General features: G+C 37.5%; 1 long non-coding RNA gene across 4 annotated transcripts in view; it reads right to left on the bottom strand.

Annotated features, from left to right (window-relative positions):
- The window catches only part of LOC115938625 (uncharacterized), a 547,961-nt gene that overhangs the window by 418,163 nt on the left and 111,583 nt on the right, over positions 1-18,215 (bottom strand). For 3 of the 4 annotated variants that reach the window (XR_014149295.1, XR_014149293.1, XR_014149296.1), the window contains exon 1: positions 5,097-5,364. The exons of the other annotated variant lie outside the window; for it this stretch is intronic. This is a non-coding gene — a long non-coding RNA (uncharacterized LOC115938625). Of the gene's footprint in view, positions 1-5,096; positions 5,365-18,215 lie in introns of those variants that run through there. 4 annotated transcript variants of the gene reach the window in all.

Raw genomic sequence — 18,215 nt, 5'->3', positions numbered from 1 at the left:
TATATATATATATATACCACATCTTCTTTATCCATTCATCTGTTGATGGACATCTTGGCTCTTTCCATAGTTTGGCTATTGTGGACATTGCTGCTATAAACATTGGGGTGCACATACTCCTTCGGATCACTACATTTGTATCTTTGGGGTAAATACCCAGGAGTGCAATTGCTGGGTCATATGGTAGCTCTATTTTCAACTTTTTGAGGAACCTCCATACTGTTTTCCAGAGTGGCTGCACCAGCTTGCATTCCCAACAACAGTGTAGAAGGGTTCCCCTTTCTCCGCATCCTCGCCAACATCTGTCGTTTCCTGACTTGTTAATTTTAGCCTTATTTTAACTTATCAGTGACTGCTTTTCCTTTCATAAAAGGCCCATGACTATTGACAGCCATGTTGCCTAAAAAGCATTTCAGCTGGACGCAACTCTTGCATATTGATTTGACAAAGAACCTGCATTTGTGTTTTAATTTAGTTATCTAAGTACTATTTTATAACTCAAGCACAATATTAAATATGCCCCATCTTACTTAGTTCCTAAGATCTGAGATAAAGGTCGTTTGCCTCACTAACCGTGTGTTACAAATTAGCCATAATATGAGTTATCCCTAGGTTAAATATCTTCAACAAATCCAATGCAATTATATACTTTACTTTAAATAAGTAAATATAAGACACAACTAAAAAACAAAAACCTAACAATTCAAATAAACAGTTTATTTAGCTAATTTTAGCTCTTATGACACCAAAAACAAGTATGAAATAAGACTGTCTTAGAGATTAGAAATGACTATGTGTCATGTACTTTAGACTGCTGCTTAACTAATTATTTCTAGCATTTAGTATCACATACTCATTGCCTTCAAAAGGCCATCAGTGATACAGGCTTCTCACAGACGTTAGCTGAGGGGCGACTGGCTGGCTAGGTTGGTAGAGTATGCAACTTTTGATCTCGGGGTCGTGAGTTCAAGGCCCACGTTGAGCACAGTGCGCACTTAAGAAAAAAAAAAAAAAGAAGCAGCTAGTTGAATAGCAGACCATCAAAGAAAACAGTTGGTAAAATTCAAGTCTATTTTGATGCAATAATTATCTCAGATAAGAAAGAGTAAAGGCTGGATCATGAGACAAATGCTTCTGTGGTAACCAAATCTGTAAATAATCAACCAGATAACTTAATGCTTTTTAGGAACCTAATCACTAGGACACTTTAATTACTAAGTATTCAAATCTGTCCAGTGCCACAGGAATTAATAAGTAAATTGTTGTTGAGTAAGTAAACAAGCTTTCAGAATCAGGATTAGAAGTTCATTTCACAAATAACAATCATCTTTTAATTTACACAGAAGAAATAAAATTCCTTTGTGAAGTTCAGTTCTACTATTTCAATCAGGAGGACATTCCACTGATAATGACTTTTATCCCACTCCTAAAGTTCGTGACTACAAAATCCACAACATACAAAACTATAAAACTAGCTTAGAGGTGATAGGCCATTCTTTTCTCCAACAGAGGAAAATATTTTCTCAACAGAATTATATTTAGAAATATTAAATTTGCAAGAAACCCTTGCCTTTCATGGCTTCCTCTTGTTGAGTATGCACATTCCCTCCTGATGAACTACTTGTATCCAGCCAAATGACACTGATCAAATTATGGAGAAAAAAAAATGCACTCTTTGTCATATTCCTTTATGATAGAGCTAACAACTTATTTAATTCCATTAGTAAATTTGGTTTGGTAATGGTTTTTATCATTTTCCTCATTGCTTTTTTAAACTTAGAAAAAGAGGGAGGTACATGAAGACAAGGGCGTATTAGGATTGATGTGGCTTCTAGTTTTCCTCTTGAGTTTAAAATCATAAACTATTCACTAATATGAATTCTTAGGAGCAGCCTGTCAGATCCATTGTGATAATTAATATAATGGCATACTGTAAATGCCACTGTTGTTAAGGCTGTTATTTTGGTGATTGCTGTTGTTTCTGACAATGCTATTAATAACATTACCATGTTGATAATAATACTAACAAACAATGTTAAACACAAACAATACAATGCACTTTGTACTATACATGCATACTGGAATACTGGAATAAGTGCATATCCTGGATAGAAGCTGATCATCCAAATTGTAAGGGACACCCACAGTACTTGTCTTCAGAGCATCTATATATTGGATGTGAGTGGGTGAGACTTTGCAACGAAGGGCTGGGAAACCAGTTTTACATAATAGCTCTTCAGAGTACAAACTGAAAGTTGAAGGACTGTATGAAGATTTGAAGAAGAGAAATCTTTGGTAAGATGAGACCAATGAGAATTGAGAAGTTAGTGAGAAGTTAAGATTTAGAATGTTAGTATATCAAAGAAGTATATATTACATCAGTGACAAAGAAACAACTAGACAACAACTTTATTTTCCTAATCTTTTTCTGATGACAAATGCAATATACTCGATTGTAAAAAAAAAAAATGTGGATGACATAGAATAATATAAAGGAGAAACATTAGAAGCATGTGTAATACTATCAATAGTTTAAATAATTTAAATTTTGAGTCATTCATTTTGTAATGGAGAGAACCCTAATTAGATCAACAGTTTAGTGCTTTTCTAATATTACTTCACAACCTGTTAGTGGAAGATGCAATCAGTTTTTTGGTTTACAATCAGCACCCTTTCTTTTTTACAATGGACTAAAAGTTTTGCAGTAGAATGTAAGTTTTTTGTGAAACTTTGATTCATATATACGATGCATAAAGGCATGGGTCATGATGTAAATGAATTTCTACATATGGGTCACAAACACTGAAGATAAAACCGCTTAAAAGATTTCAATTGTCATGATTTTGGTTGATTTATTTTAAAAAGGAGAAGGAATTGGTAAAAAATAATGAGACATATTTCATAATAAATTTAATCTTGGTAAGAAATATCTTAAAAATGCTACTTTATTCTGACACTGATGGAGATATCAATTGCCTTCACCTGGTTACACTCACATATACCAGATGCCATTGAGCAAAAACAGACACCGTCGTTAACCTTATGGAGCTCACAAACTAGATATTAATCAAATAACTAAGCAAATACTTGTACAATTTCAGCTGTGATAAATGCCATGGTGCTCAGAGGGTCCAAAACAAGGGAGTGTAATCTAATTTAACCTAAAGGAAAATTCAAGGAAGGCTGTCCTGAAAAGGTACCATCACTGCATTTTGAAGGGTAAATGTAAGGTGAAGAGGAGACATTCCAGACAGAGAGGACAGCATATTCAAATGCCTGGATCCAGGGGTCCCTGGGAGTACAAAGCCCACATGGTCACTCACTTCAGATCTGCTTTCAAGGAGATTATCACAGGTGCTCTATGACCTGGATTTAGCATGTTTGCATGTCCAGTGGGGAGAGACATTGTCCTTCCTTGAAAAAGAGCCCAACTGCTTCAAAAAGTTTAGGGGATTATCTGCTTGCAATATAAACATGGGTAGGTTAGATGATCTTTTGTGTAGCCTTCCAATCCTGCTTTTTATTTCGTTTTTGTTTTTTAAAGGGTGTGGATAGTTCACTTGCGGATCACACAATTGCCAAAAGGGCTTAAAATGTAAATGGACACCTTGAGGGTCAGTGCTTGTCTTCATGTACAAGTGAATATGCATATACCACTCGTAATAATTTCTTCATAAAACACTGGTACATCTCTCATAATAAGCCCATTAATATTTCTCCTTAGAGGAAAAGGAACCAGGAAACCTCTAAATACATCTTCTATATCTTAAAAGACCCCAATACAGAGAATTCTAAAAACTATAGGCACATTTTGGGCTCTTAGTTTCTTCTACTCTAAAATCACTTGGCAGCTTGCTAGGTATTTAACATTAGGAAACTTTAAAGAAAGCCAAGGTTTCAAAAAAACAAACAAATTTAATTTAAGTAGACAGTTCTGGAAAGCTTAGTCTCTTAAAGTATAAATGCATAACAGAAAGAAAAAAATTAAAATAGGTAAATTTCATTTTGTCAGTAGAACTATGTAGTAATAATTTCTCAGAGCCATTTTAGGAGGTAATTCTTTCTTCAGTTTGGCTACCAAAAAATGATTTGTCTTTAAAGCATTATCCCACATTTAGTCTGGAAATTCATTTATTTATTCATTCAACTAACATTAATTAGACACAAGTAGTTATGACATATATAATTTTAAATATTTACTGAAATTACCTAGATATGAAAGAAATCCCTCCAATCCATTTCCTACATGGCACCAGGAATGATTTTGTAAATCTTATTATGACATCCCTTGCTTCAGTAGTATTCCTCTGCACTTGAGGTAAAAACCTAAATCCATATCACAGGTTTTTATAAAGCTCTACAAAAATCTGTTCCTGCCTATTTTCCAGTCTCATCTCACCATCCCTCAGTTACTATGCTCTGGTCACAATGGCCAACTCTCAGTTCCCACCTAGGGAACATAGGCCAATTCCTCACAGAGAAGAGAATTGCCTCCATTCTTCATTTGTGTGGTTTTACCTCACTTTTTAGGTCTCCACTTATACTTCCCAATGGAAATACCAACGGAAATTATGCCCCCTTGTGAGAACACTCTGCACTTTTTCTTCATAAGATTTATCACAATTTGTAAGCATGTACACTTTTGAATATTTTTTTTTACAGAATGATGGCATAATTTTATTATACATTAAATATTGTATATACTTATGTTTATATATGATTGCTTTACATTTTAAGCATATGTACATTTCTAATTTTACTTTTAATATTTTAAACTTCCACAATTTACTTTAAACGTTCTAGGCTTCTGTTTTTTGTCAGTTTGGCATTACACATCATCCACTTGGGAGACAACAGTAAGAAGCATTTTATTTATAGTCTCTTTTTATTGTCTATTTATTGCTTAATCATCATCAGTCTCATGTTTTCAATGTTTTTAAAAGGTTATCAAAGAGAGAAACATAAAGGAACAGAGAAGAAATCAACAATGCTATAGCCGAGAAGCTCCAGCAGAAAACACTCACTGGACCCTGAATAATTCTGGGGAGGGGAATGGAAGCATGGATGGTCAGCGGCCCCAGGATTCAAGTCCCTACCTCAGGGCTTTCCAAGGTGGTAAGTCGCCTTGTCCCACAAATAGCTTTGTGGTCATCTCCGTCACTGGCCTCCCAGTTTAGGATCTGAGAACAACCTGAGCAAACATGCACAGGCAGGGAGGTAAACTTTACTGCCTCTCCAGGCAAGCTCATGAGGCCCTCTCAGTGGGAGTCTACCGCAAAGGGACAGGAGGCAGTAGATGCCAACACCCAGGCATCCCCCCCAACAGGCACGCCCCAGCCACTGCGCAGCTGCACGATTTTTTTTTTTTTTAAATATTGGTTTCCTCCACTAGACTGTGGGCCCCAAAAGGGCAAAGATTGTGTCTGGTTTCTTTACTGCTACATTCTAGCGTTTACCTCCATAAGTATCTATAGTATACTTTTGTTTTAATCCTAGATCCACCACTAATTACTTAGCCCAGTACAACCTTTCTAAAGCCAATCTTATCATCTAAAAATGATTACAATACTATCTTCCTTTCATATTATATTTAGATTGTTTTAAATGCCATTGCCTAGAACAGAGTTAGGCTTAACAAACGAATAGACTTCCTTCCCCACTTCCTCTCCTTCACCTCCATGCACATCTAAAAATGTTCCAACACTCTGTCCAAAATAAAGCAATGATTCACAAGTCTGGCATTTACCAGCCACTAGTTTACTTTTCCCTTCCTACTCCCCAATTACGAGAAAGCTCATTTTGAGGTTTAATGGAGAGTGTCACAGGTTCATCAGAGTTCAATTCAGCAGTCTGGAGTGAATCTGTAATAATCCATGACCACAGACCAGTTTGTATTTTTCCAGTAATAAAACTCAAGAATGGCTATGTTTAAATGGAATTTTGCAGGTCATTAATCCATTCTAAGGACTGACTCTTTTGGCTGTTTAATTGCAAAACAGTGGTGGTAGGAGCAGATTAAGAATCTAGATTTACCTAAAATATAAGGTGGTAGACTGCTTATATTTTATTAATTTATACTTCAAAAGAATTTCTGAATGACTTAAATTGAAAAATTCGAAAAGCCACTGTCATCTTCCTAAATCAGACAGGATTTAGATAAGATTTGCAATGATTCCAAAAAATGGTAAACCCTGGTGGGGCAGAAAGGTTCTTTCTTATTGAAACTGAAGAAAGAAGCTGTAGAAGACTGTCTTTTCTTGTTTTGAACTGACCTTCTTATTTTGAATTGACCACAGTCCTCTATTTTGCTGCCTCAAAAATTTAAGACTCATGCGTCCTGTAATCAGTTGAAACACAGGCCAAGGGCTGCAGCTCTGGCCAGTGAAACATGAGGGGATGACTAGAGGAGGCAGTTTCTAGCAGAGCTTTTTCCCTCTTTAAACGATACATAAAACAGAGACATTACCCCTTTTATGCCTCTGGATGTTATAAACTGCAAGATATCTGGTCTACGGCAGCTGTTTGGGAATGGCAGCTTGGTATATGTGGGATAAGAAATATTATTATCTGCATTAATAGAAGAAAAAAGCTTAAGTGTATAAATGTAGAGAGACTGGACAGACTCCAATCTGCCCATGATACAGACTGCCTCAGTTGCTATAAATTATCTGGTAATTCTCTACTGCCCCCTTCCTTTGCCCCGCTCCACCCCCCCAACCATATTCTGACCAGTCCTGAAAGTTTTAATCCTGGCAAATGCCTACCCTAATGCCCCGTCACTCCCCAAACACCATATATATATATGTATATATATATATATATATACATATTTTAATTCTAAAGTAGTAATTGGAAGAAAGTTGTCCATTTACTAATCACATACTTCAAAAGACAATACATGGGTAAATGGGTGGATGGATGGATGGATGGATGGAAGGAAGGATGGACAGATAGATATCTCATATATATACATATTTAACATACATCAAATATATGTATATTAACATATGTCACGTACATTTAACATATATACATTTTTTTAGAGAGGCAGAGGGAAGAAAAGGCAGACGGGGAGAGAGAGAGAATCTTGAACAGGCTCCACGCCCAGCACAGAGCCCAATGTGGAGCTTGATCTCATGACCCTGAGATCATAACCTGAGCCCAAATCAAGAGCAGGATGCTTAACCAACTGTGTCACCCAGGCGCCCTAACATATATACATTTAACAAATATATTTAACATGCATTTTTACATATGTACATTTTCATATATATTGTACATGTGTGTAGCATGTGTAATGTGTCTATACAGAGAGAGAGAGAGAGACTGAGAGAGAGAATAGTTAATGGTTTCTGGAAATCCAAAACAAGACTAGAAACAATCTTCAAACCCCAGAGATTCACAGATTCAGTGTTTATGTGAATGACTAGTATTGTTCTTTTGCCAGCATGTTAGTAAGGAAAATTCATGAAAACAATGTCAGTATGTAGTTTCCTTATCTCTACAGAGGTTTTAATGACTCACTGCCATTCCTCTGCTTTATTTATCTATCTTCTCTGGAATTGTAATGACTCATCCTAAAGATGATGACTAAATGTCTACAGTGATTTAATGCTGTCACCCACAGTAAAGACAAAGCTAGAAACTGTCAGTTATTAGGCTAATCAGGAAATACCAGATTTCTACAATAACAGAAAACAAGTAATCATCACTAGAAATGTTCAGTTGGAGTTCAAAGTAGATGCATATGAAGTTAAAAACAAACATGGAGTCACTAACAGAGTCATTCCAGAACAATCACCAGCCTGTCTCCATTCTCTTCATGTTGCAAAGATGCACTTCAACCACACCTTAAAAAGTTGAAATTTGGAATGGAATGCTTGATTTTGTTTTTTTACTTTTGTTGAGAAACTTGATATCTTGACTCTCTCTAAATGTAATCTTCCTATCCCTCAGAATCTAGTATCACACCTGATACACAAGCCTGAGAGTAGGAGTGGCCCCAATCCTGTTCTTGTGCTTGCAAGAGGACAAGCAGTGGGACTTAGAAAACCAGGAATTTGGCTTGAAAGGAGTTATTTGGTTTTGTTTTGCTTTTAAATATGATTATAGGAATTTCTCATTAATTTATAAATTATGTGCTTTCCCTCCCATCTCTACACTATTAAACCCAAACCAATGATGGAGCTTTCTTATCACTAAAAGTAAAATACCTTCTTTTTTGTCTGCTAGCGTATTCCTACAGGACCCCCTACGCCTTTTTTCCTACACTGATCAGTGAGCCAGGAAGAAGTATATGGTAAGTTTTAGTGTTTAACAAACATTATGGCATACCACAAACTTCATAAAAAACAATAAGAAATATATATCGTCTGTCAGGAAAGATGTTAAAATAAAATGTCTGAAATGTAAGACTATCATATTGCCAAAATATGTCAAGAAACCCAGGATCGTATATGTACAATATCCTGCTTCAAGAAAAATATAGACTTAAAAATTACAGCCTATGAGACACCATTTTAAGATGACATAATAAAGGATACATTAGTCAATGTTTCTCACAAATGAATCAACCCATTACATAATTACAATCACATTTAATCATTACAGCAAAGTACAGGGAGCAGCATAATCTTTTTTTCTATTGGACAACTCATCTCACACTGGAATTAGCCTGAAAGTAAATTTATTGAGGCTTACTTGTCTGGTTTTACCTGACCATTAAATATAAATTAATTTTTAAAAATTCTAGGTTTGAACAAAAACATGGTTTTATAAAATAAATGTAGTTTTTTTAATGCAATCACTCAGTGTTTGTTTAATGTTTGATTCACTCAATAGCAATTCCTCCCTTAAGCATTTGTGAAGTAGTTTGTGGACATGCTTGCAGTAGTATACTTGTGTGCAAAAATCAAACATAAAAACTGATCACATGCTCACAGCTGGAAACCGTGTCAGGCTTTATTCAGTAAGGTATCAGGCATTATCATTTAGCGCTCCCACAGCGGGAGGAAAAATGGTGGCACAGAGGAAAACGATCACATCAGACACACTCCAGGGGTTTCCTTTCCCTACATTGTTCCTCTCCCAAATGTAACTCTTTAAATTTTAAATAGGAAAAGAACACACAGAATCATTGCTCAGAACCAAAAAAGGGGGGGTAGTGGAATGGAGGAGGAAGGTAGTGGCAAAACAAGAAGGAAAACATTTCTCATTAAATAAAGTGAATACTAGAAAGCTCAACATATGTTTTAATATGTCCTTAAGACCTAAAGAAGCACATACATCAAAGATGTTTTGAAGATCTACTGTAGTTCAGACAGAGCAGTGCTATACTGTGCTCTGTTTTATAATTGTTGATTGTGAACAAGTTACTTCTTAGTAATCAAATGCAAATGAATTCAAGAATAGCTAATTGATGAGGTTTTATCTTATATACCTATACTTATCAGAACAATATATATTAATACATATTAAGCTAATTGAAAGAGTTGAAGACACATGAACAGGAGCACATTTTATTTTTCCTTTTCCAGACAAGAAATCATCTTCCAACCCGGTTATCTAATTCTATTTCTTCAAAGAAAATTATAATTTAGGAATTAATTTTGGAGAGAGAGAGAAAACACAAGCAGGGGGAGGGAGAAGCAGGCTCCCTCCTGAGCAAGGAACCTGATGTGGGACTCGAACTCAGCACCCTGGGATCATGATCTGAGCCGAAGGCAGACACTTAATGACTGAGTCACCCAGGAGTCCCTAGGAATTAATTTTAACCTCTGAAAATCCCAATTTTCACATTAGTCCATGTTTAATACAGTAATACCATCATTATTTTAGAAAAAAATTATTACAATACTAGGTTTATTTAACTAGAGGCCTAGTTTCAGCAAGTGGAAGAATTTCTAAACAAATAACGACTGCTAAAAAAAAAAAAACAACAACAAATAACGACTGCTATTTCATATCAATGGTAATCCACGCCGATGCCTTCAATAGCCATATAACCAGCTCCTTCTGAAGGTCCATGGATGGATGGTCTAGTCAATGCTTCTCCTTCATGTATTTTGCTGCACCTATTGCTCTTCTTGTTGACACTGTAGACATTCTTTGCATACTTTGCAGTGTAGACTGAAGAGTGGCCCTCTGAACCCCAGACACTTGGCTATCTACTCTGCTTTTGGAATGACTGGAGAAAGAAATCTTTATCAGCATGTAATAGCTAAGTAAAGGTAGAAAACAGATCTTGGTCCATCCGTCCATCTCCTGGTATTAATTTTTTTTTAAGTAATCTCTACCTTCTACTTGGGGCTCAAAGTCACAACCCCAAGATCAAGAGTTGTGTGCTCCACCAACTGAGCCAGCCAGGTTCCCCCATCTTCTAGGATCAGAATCATCTGCACCCCTAGATTTCATTCTGAAATATTATGATAAAATTCTAATGTGTCTTTCTTGTGACTCTGTCACAAAATACAGAAACTAAGTCATATACATGTTTAGCCTAAAGTAAATCTCAAATAAAATTTAGATGTGACCTCTAGCCTCCTAACTGCAAAGCTCTACTTTCTATAAGCTCCTATCTGACACATATGTGTGTTTATATATACATAAGTGAATATGTATAGTATATATACATGTGAATATACACATGCATACACCTATATCCATATATGTATATCCATACACACACACACATTCTTTTAAACTTAGTTTTTTTTCAAAAAGGAGAAAAAATATAATAGATAAATCCTTAGGCGGAAATAAGAAGAAACAACTGAATATGTGCATTTTCTTTTTAAACAGGGAATCAGATCAGCCTAACAAGATGTTTCCCTGAAATATTGGCCTCAAATGAGTCCATTCAGCCATGGCAAGGAGAGGTTTCCAGCCAAAACATTTAATTAGTGCCCAATTAAGACAGCCAGAATGATGTGAAGTCCACGCTCTGGCCGCATGCACGCCTCAGGATGGGTAAGCAGCTTAAGTGAGTCTAGTCTGACTAAAAGCTGTCAACTGTCAAACTGTCAGTGGGCCATATGGGTCAGGCAGCATCTCTCTGAAGAATTCGGCTTGTCCACTCATCAGGGGAAAAACACCTCCAACACCATTGGGTTGACAAATACCCAGCAAGTTCCTCAAAGCAGGAAAGAACTGAAGTTATGATCAGATTAGAGGAAGAGCCAAGTCATGTCCTGTTTAAACTTTCCTGGCACCCCATCAGCTATAAGAAAAGGTCCAAACTCCTTAAAATGGCAGACAACACCCTGCCTAATTATCTGGCCTCATCTCTCATCCCTCCCTCTCCCTGCTTTATCCTTGAGCAACGTTGAACCGCTTGACATTCCCTCCATATGCATGTGCACTTTCTGAACTCCAAAGCTTTGCTAATACTGTACCCTCTGCCAATAATACCATTCTCTCCTCTCAATTCATTCATCTCTTTCACTCAAATTCATCATTTTATATTAAACTTAGGAGTCAGCTACTACAAGAAGCTTTCCCTACCCATCCCCTCTACCATTAACCTCAGGCAGGGTTACAGACCACTTTCCCATGCTCTCATAAGCCCATGGGTGTCTAGCACTGACTTCAATGCATAACATTCTCATCATCTCTTTATGAGTCTATTTTCCTCTCTTCACTTGAGTATGCAACCTGATGGCAGGAGTATATCTCCTTTGTCTTCATAATCCTAGCACCAGAGGCACTGAATGTTCCTAATAATTGTTACTGGTAAGAATCAACAAATTAATCATGAAATAATGAAGTTAAAACCAATCTTACCCCATGTTTATTTCCTTCTTTTGTTCCAAAATGTCCTTTTTAGGCAAGCAAATATCACCATGCAATTGGATTGATTTGCCTATATAGATATAGTAAGTCAATACATAAGCCAGTCACTGTAGCCCTGTTGCTCATCTTGTATTGAGGTCAGAGGGTACGCCCTTCCAAGAGGACACACACAGAGCAGAGGAGCCTGGAATTAAAATCGATTAAGGTATTAGGCTGAGTGATATCAAATGGAGGAGTGTACTGGCAATCAAAATCAAATGATCTTTAAAATAAATTATTTTAGCTTTGGTATTTTATCAAAACGGGAATCAAATAGAATGTGGACGACTTTGGAGCAAAAGAGGAAATCTTGGTTTGTAGAAATACCCTAATCTTCTTCTCGTCTCTTCCTCAACAGAAATGTTTTTATATGAATATTAGACAGAAGAAACTGTCACAAGCAAACTTGAAAAGGAGAGAATATGAGGAGAGATGCTACCAGATTTGGCTACAGCTTAAAGCCTGTGTGTGTGTGTGTGTGTGTGTGTGTGTGTGTGTTGGGGAGTGAGGTACTAATTCCCCAGAACCTATTCAGTTAATATTGGAGATCACGATCTTTACATTCATCTGTCCACTACCTTCTTGAGTAAATGTGCTACATTAACTCTCTCCAAGGCAAGCCCATTCTCTGCCTCCTAAAAACCCCAGGACTAAAGGGTGTTGCCTCCCTAACAGTTCTACAAGGAAATGTAAAATTTTCTCTTTTTAAAAAATTTTAGATAAAGAATTAGCTTTCTCTGTATCTTTAGAGCAACTATCCTAAAATAAGATCAAAGATTAGAAATACTAGCTCAACCACAAATGTCACATAATAATTACATTTAACCAAAAAATATTTTTAAATCTTTGATTTAAAAAACATGCATTAGGGGCGCCTAGGTGGCTCAGTCGTTAAGCATCTGCCTTTAGCTCAGGTCATGGTCCCAGGGTCCTGGGATCGAGCCCCCACATCGGGCTCCCTGCTCAGCGGGGAGCCTGCTTCTCCCTCTCCCACTCCCCTTGCTTGTGTTCCTTCTCTCATTATCTCTCTCTCTCTGTCAAATAAATAAATAAAATCTTAAAAAAAAAAACATGCATTAAAAAACGATAAACATTCTCGGGGCACCTGGTGGCTCAGTCGGTTAAGGGTCTGCCTTTGGCTCAGGTCATGATCTCGGGATCCTGAGATCCAGCTAGGATCAAGCCCTGCATCGGGCTCCTGGCTCAGTGAGGAGCCTGCTTCTCCCTCTTCCTCTGCCCCTCCCCCCTGCTCATGCTCTCTCTCTCTCTCTCTCTCTCTCACACTCTCTGTCTAACAAATAAATAAATGAAATCTTTAAAAAAGAAAACAATAAACATTCTCCAACTCAATACTTCCTAAGTTTAAAACAAAGATAGAACCTGGGAACTAATCATTTGACAGAGGTCCTGAAAATGAGCACATGTAAATGATACCATTTTGCAAATACCAACTGTGGGTCACACCTCCTAGTACAGATAATTCAGGTTGTAGTTATTGACAAAAAAAGTTAAAACATAAATTATTTTAATACATCGACGAACCACTCTCAATGATAATGCTTATGCACAACCGTGGAAAACTGCTTTCTCGGGCTATAAGGAAAAGGACCCTAAAGCTCTGCACTGAGTAACCGCACTGAGATATGGGAAAAGTCTTGTCCTTCAACTAGGAGTGGGGTCTGTTGTGTGGGTAAGAAACTGATGGAAAGAGCCTTATCCTAAAATAGACATGTCCACTAGACAAAAAGAAGAAAAAGGATTAGAATGTAACTATGACTTTCTTCCTAAAGTACCAAATGTCTCCCCCCAAAAAATGTAATCTTTTCTTCATTCCCAAAGGAGAAACGCTGGTCTTGTTTCTACCTTTGCAAAAAGGACACGTGTCTGTCAGGAGGACACAGAATCACCAAGTCCATTAAGGTCTGTCCAGGGTGCCTGCAAACCTGCAGAAGGCAGCCTTTCACCAAGCCATGGTGGTGACTGAGCCAGCAGCTGCTTCCCCTCTACACTACAGCCAAATCACATCAGCTGATGGCACCCACTTCGCCCTTCCCACAACCAGAGGTACCAAGGCTCCTCCTGCCCTCTCTACCAGCTGCAGGGAAAAGTTTCTGAGCCTCCTCAAAGGGACACTAAAATACTCATGCAGCACCTGCTACTGCCATCCAGCTAGCTATATTAAGGGGGAAAATCAAGGAACATATTGACTAGGAAACAGAACTCTGGAGAGAAGAAGAAACATAAACAACAACAACAACAACAACAACAAAAAGACTCTAGGTAGAAAAAGGGAAGGGGAAAAGAAAGAGCCCCCTGGTGTTTATCTGGATTTGCTTATATTCTTTAACATCTAATGGTAAGGCTTATTTTTTTCCTGATAGTGGACTATTTATTCCTCACAGTCAAAACTTAGGTGTTGCCCTTAGAAATAAATCCCTGAAAACTCTCTTGGTCCCTCCTGGAGAGAATGTGGGAAGAGATGTAGAAAGGGGCCTCCCTCTCCCTTTTCAGGAAGCATTCCTTCCTTAGGTCAGAAAAAAGTGAACTATATTGCAAGGAATCCTTACTTAGAGTATGCTCGTCTTGCAATGCACACATAGGTCAGAAAAGGAATGACAATCGGACTGCTTACATGGACATACTGAGGTCCTAGATATGGAGATTGTAGGGGAAGTTCCCAGGTTCTTGGTACTGAGTCTGTATAGTGGGTTAATCATAATTAGGGAAGAAGCTAAGGTCATAGGCGTCAAATCAAGCCCTTACTTAAAACAACCATAGAGCTCAGGGTCAGGGCAGAATTTGGGAAAAACATTTAGAATAAAGGAAGTGGTGTCAGAATCAGACAACTGAACCAAGTTTTTTTAAAATGTCAGACACAATGGTTATAGAAGACTCATGACTAAGATTCACAAGTCTTCAAGGTCAGGACCACAGAATCAGGTCACCACCAACAGAACAATGATATCTCCATACGTGTGGGTTTTAATAGTAAGATCCGAAAGAACAAAGCTAGCAAACTCACATAGGTACTGTTGTGAGACACCTTACTTATTTTGTAAAGATATATCACAGTACAAAGAAGGTAACATACTCTACAAGCTTGTGAAAGTAAAAACAAGCTTTGTGCTGATAATAACAAAGGATTATAATTGGACATTAACGGATATATCCTAAATAGAAAAAATCAAGTACTGAGCTTGCTACAGACATATAAATGTTGAATTAGAAAAAAAAAAACAGCCGATTCCCTTGACTTGGATTAACAGAGATGACAGGTCTAGTAAAGCAAACTGAATGAGAACCCTCTAGGTGATAATGATCATAAGGTCTATAGACTGTGTCTAGAATGAAAGAGGAAAAAAAAAAGCTGAAAATTGTCTAAGGTAGTGAAACCCTGAAATCAAATGGTGACTGTCAAAGTACAGAAAGCATTGAAATTAAGCTATATAAAAATTATTCCAGGTTATCTAAAACTGATAATACTCTCTATAATAATGTTAGGGACTATGCTCAATAAATACTTGCATATAAAGCTAAAAATATGGAAAGAAACTCTAATATTAAAAGGAATGAAAGAATTTGAACGCTTCTCTTCTAAGGTATTAAAATAGGCATGCAAAAATATAAAAACAATGATATATTTAAAAATCAGTATTTCTAGGGGTGCCTGGTTGGCTCAGTTGGGAAAGCATGCAACAATTAATCTCAAGGTCATGAGTTCAAGCACCACATTGGACATAGACCTTACTTAAAAAAATAATAACATTAATAAGTAAATAAAAATCAGTATTTCTATTATATAAAGTTCAAAAATGTAAGAAAGAATAAGCATTTTAATAAATTGTCAGCCAACTAGAAGGAGGCATGAGGGGGTGCTTCTAGGATTCTTGTTATGTTTAACTTCTTGATCTGGGTATGTTCAATTTATAACAATTCACTGAGCTGTACAATTATGATTTGTGCATTTTTATGAATGAATGCTATTCTTCAATAAAAATGTTTTCTTTTTTTTTTTAAAGTTTCTGAAGACAAAAAAGTCATCAGTCATACTCAATGGTCCTAAAACCTTGAGTTCATCCTTGCTAGGGTATTTAAGAATGAGGCTCAGGATAAAACCCAATAATGACATCCTAGGTTGTAAAAAATGCAATTCTCTAAAAGGCTTGAGAGCAACTCACACTTGGTCAATAAGTCAAGTTTTGAAAAGCATCTTAAGAGATACCTGTTTGAATCCTAAGAAAATGGGCAATGGATGTGAGCAGGGAATCTGACTGCAATGTGTGAAGCTGAGTCTGCATAACTTGAGTGAACTGATTTCAGGAGTAAAAATGTTCTGCTTGTCCAAGTTCCTTCCGACCGACTTAATGACCAAAAAAAAAGTAGCATTTCTTCTGGTCCCTGGTGACACAACATGTGTCCAGTTACAAAATCAGAACTCCCATATTCAAGTCCCAATTCCACCACTTCTAAACTGCCACTCTTTGACACCACTGAGTGTATAATTTAACTTCTTGGGTTATTTCCAGTCTCGTACAAGATAATGTTAGCAACAGTGCTCTGAAAGCTGTAAAAACAAAACAAACAAAAACTATAACATTGTGTTAAATTAAGTGAACAGGGAGGTCATTAGACTGAGGTAGCTCTGATACCTTGGTAGCCGATGTCAGCAACCCAAAATTTAAGCCTATAATGCCTCAAAGTTAAGAAAGCGGAAACCACACTGACGAACCGCCAACTAGGCTTTCCCAAATAAGGCGACTGCTTGTTACAGCCAATCAAAAACTGTCCTTGCTTGGCACCGTATTTTCTCTATAAAAGTCTTTCTCTGGGTTTCTGTCAGCGGAGCGCTCCTAACTACTTCCGGTTTGGCGCTGCCAAATTCAAAATTATTTTTACTCAACTAAACTCAAAATTTGTGATATACCTTAGTTTATCTTTTAACAAATGTAAAACCATATGACTCTGTTGGTTGGCAGCCTCAGGAGTTCCCCGGGGTGAAATCCGAAACTGGCTCCCCTCCCCGGGAGTCGCAAGAAAGAGGCGCACCACGCCCCAGCCCGACTGGTAAGTGGCACTTTTAATAATCAAGGGAACTTACTTAGGAGGCCTGTCTTCCTTGGAGTAGACTCAGGAGGAGTAGATTTCCGCAGGGGCCGCCAGAATCCTAAAGTTTATGAAGAAACCTTGACAGGGCTCAGTGACGTGTACCATCCACAAGGTCTGCACAGCATACTGCTCTCTCAAGGTTGCCTCCTTGAAATGGCTCCGGCTGCCGGAAAGGTGGGCGGAACTATATTCCAAGTCCCGGGGAGAGATGGGGACCCTCCGGTTATTGAGTCCAGCTGGGGCAGGTTCCCCGGCATCACACCTTCTTATGACTTCCTCCGACACATTTGCAATGTAACTTAAATTTGCTGACCCAGTCTGATCGGCACCACTTATTCTCTTTAATCTACCTGTTACTATTAGCCACTTTCGTCTTCTTAAAAACACATTTTTATTGTACTGTGTTCTTAGTTCAAACCTCCAGCAGCCCCTTCTATCCGCAGCCTCAAACCTTTGATAATAAGGTCCTAGCCTTCCTCAGATAGATCTCTCATCTCTTGTGATGTCCCATTTGGAACCCAATGCCACAGGTTTCCAAGTTGCACCATGTGCCTTCCCACCTCTACAAATCTGTTCCTGTCATATCCTTCCCTCATTGTGTATTTTCCTACTCGCTTTCTTTTCATATTCAATCTATCCTTTAAGGGTTAGTCACATCCTTCCTTTTCAATAAAGCTTCCCCATTCACTTTAGTTTATTGATCTATTTATTATCCCTCAATTTCTGTGGATATTATCTTCTGCATCTAAATTCACAATTTGGTTATATGTTTCTCTAAACATCTGTGTGCACTAAGACTTCTTTTCTCCCCAAACTATAAAATCTCTTTAGAAGAGGGATCATCTCAAACAAACAAACAAACAAAAAAACCCATGAAGAAGAGAGGATCATCTCCTATATTTCTTTTCTCTTTTCCCAATAACTTGCACAATGTTGAGCAAATGACAATGAAACTGAAGTTTAATAAAAATTGGGGTTCTTAAAAAATACCCATGGAAATGAATTAAGTTAATAATTCCTAAGGGGGCATGGGACAGTTACATTGATGTCTATGTGTCAAAGGAATTATTTCTCTTATTCATTTCAAATATACTTTTTGAGAAGTGCCTTGAGAAACTATAGACAAATGTGATCCTATATTAAAAGGAAGCTGTGTCCCCAGAGAACCAACCCATATCACTGTTCCTGATATATAAGACTCAAACAAACTGAGGGTTGCTGGAGTTGGGGGGGGCGGGGGGGGAGGGATGGGGTGGCTGGGTGATGGACACTGGGGAGGG

Source organism: Leptonychotes weddellii, chromosome 10 (genome assembly GCF_054177405.1).
Source record: "Leptonychotes weddellii isolate Sample4059 chromosome 10, ASM5417740v2, whole genome shotgun sequence".
Taxonomy (NCBI): Eukaryota; Metazoa; Chordata; class Mammalia; order Carnivora; family Phocidae; genus Leptonychotes; species Leptonychotes weddellii.
This window is presented reverse-complemented; position numbering and strand designations above follow the sequence as displayed.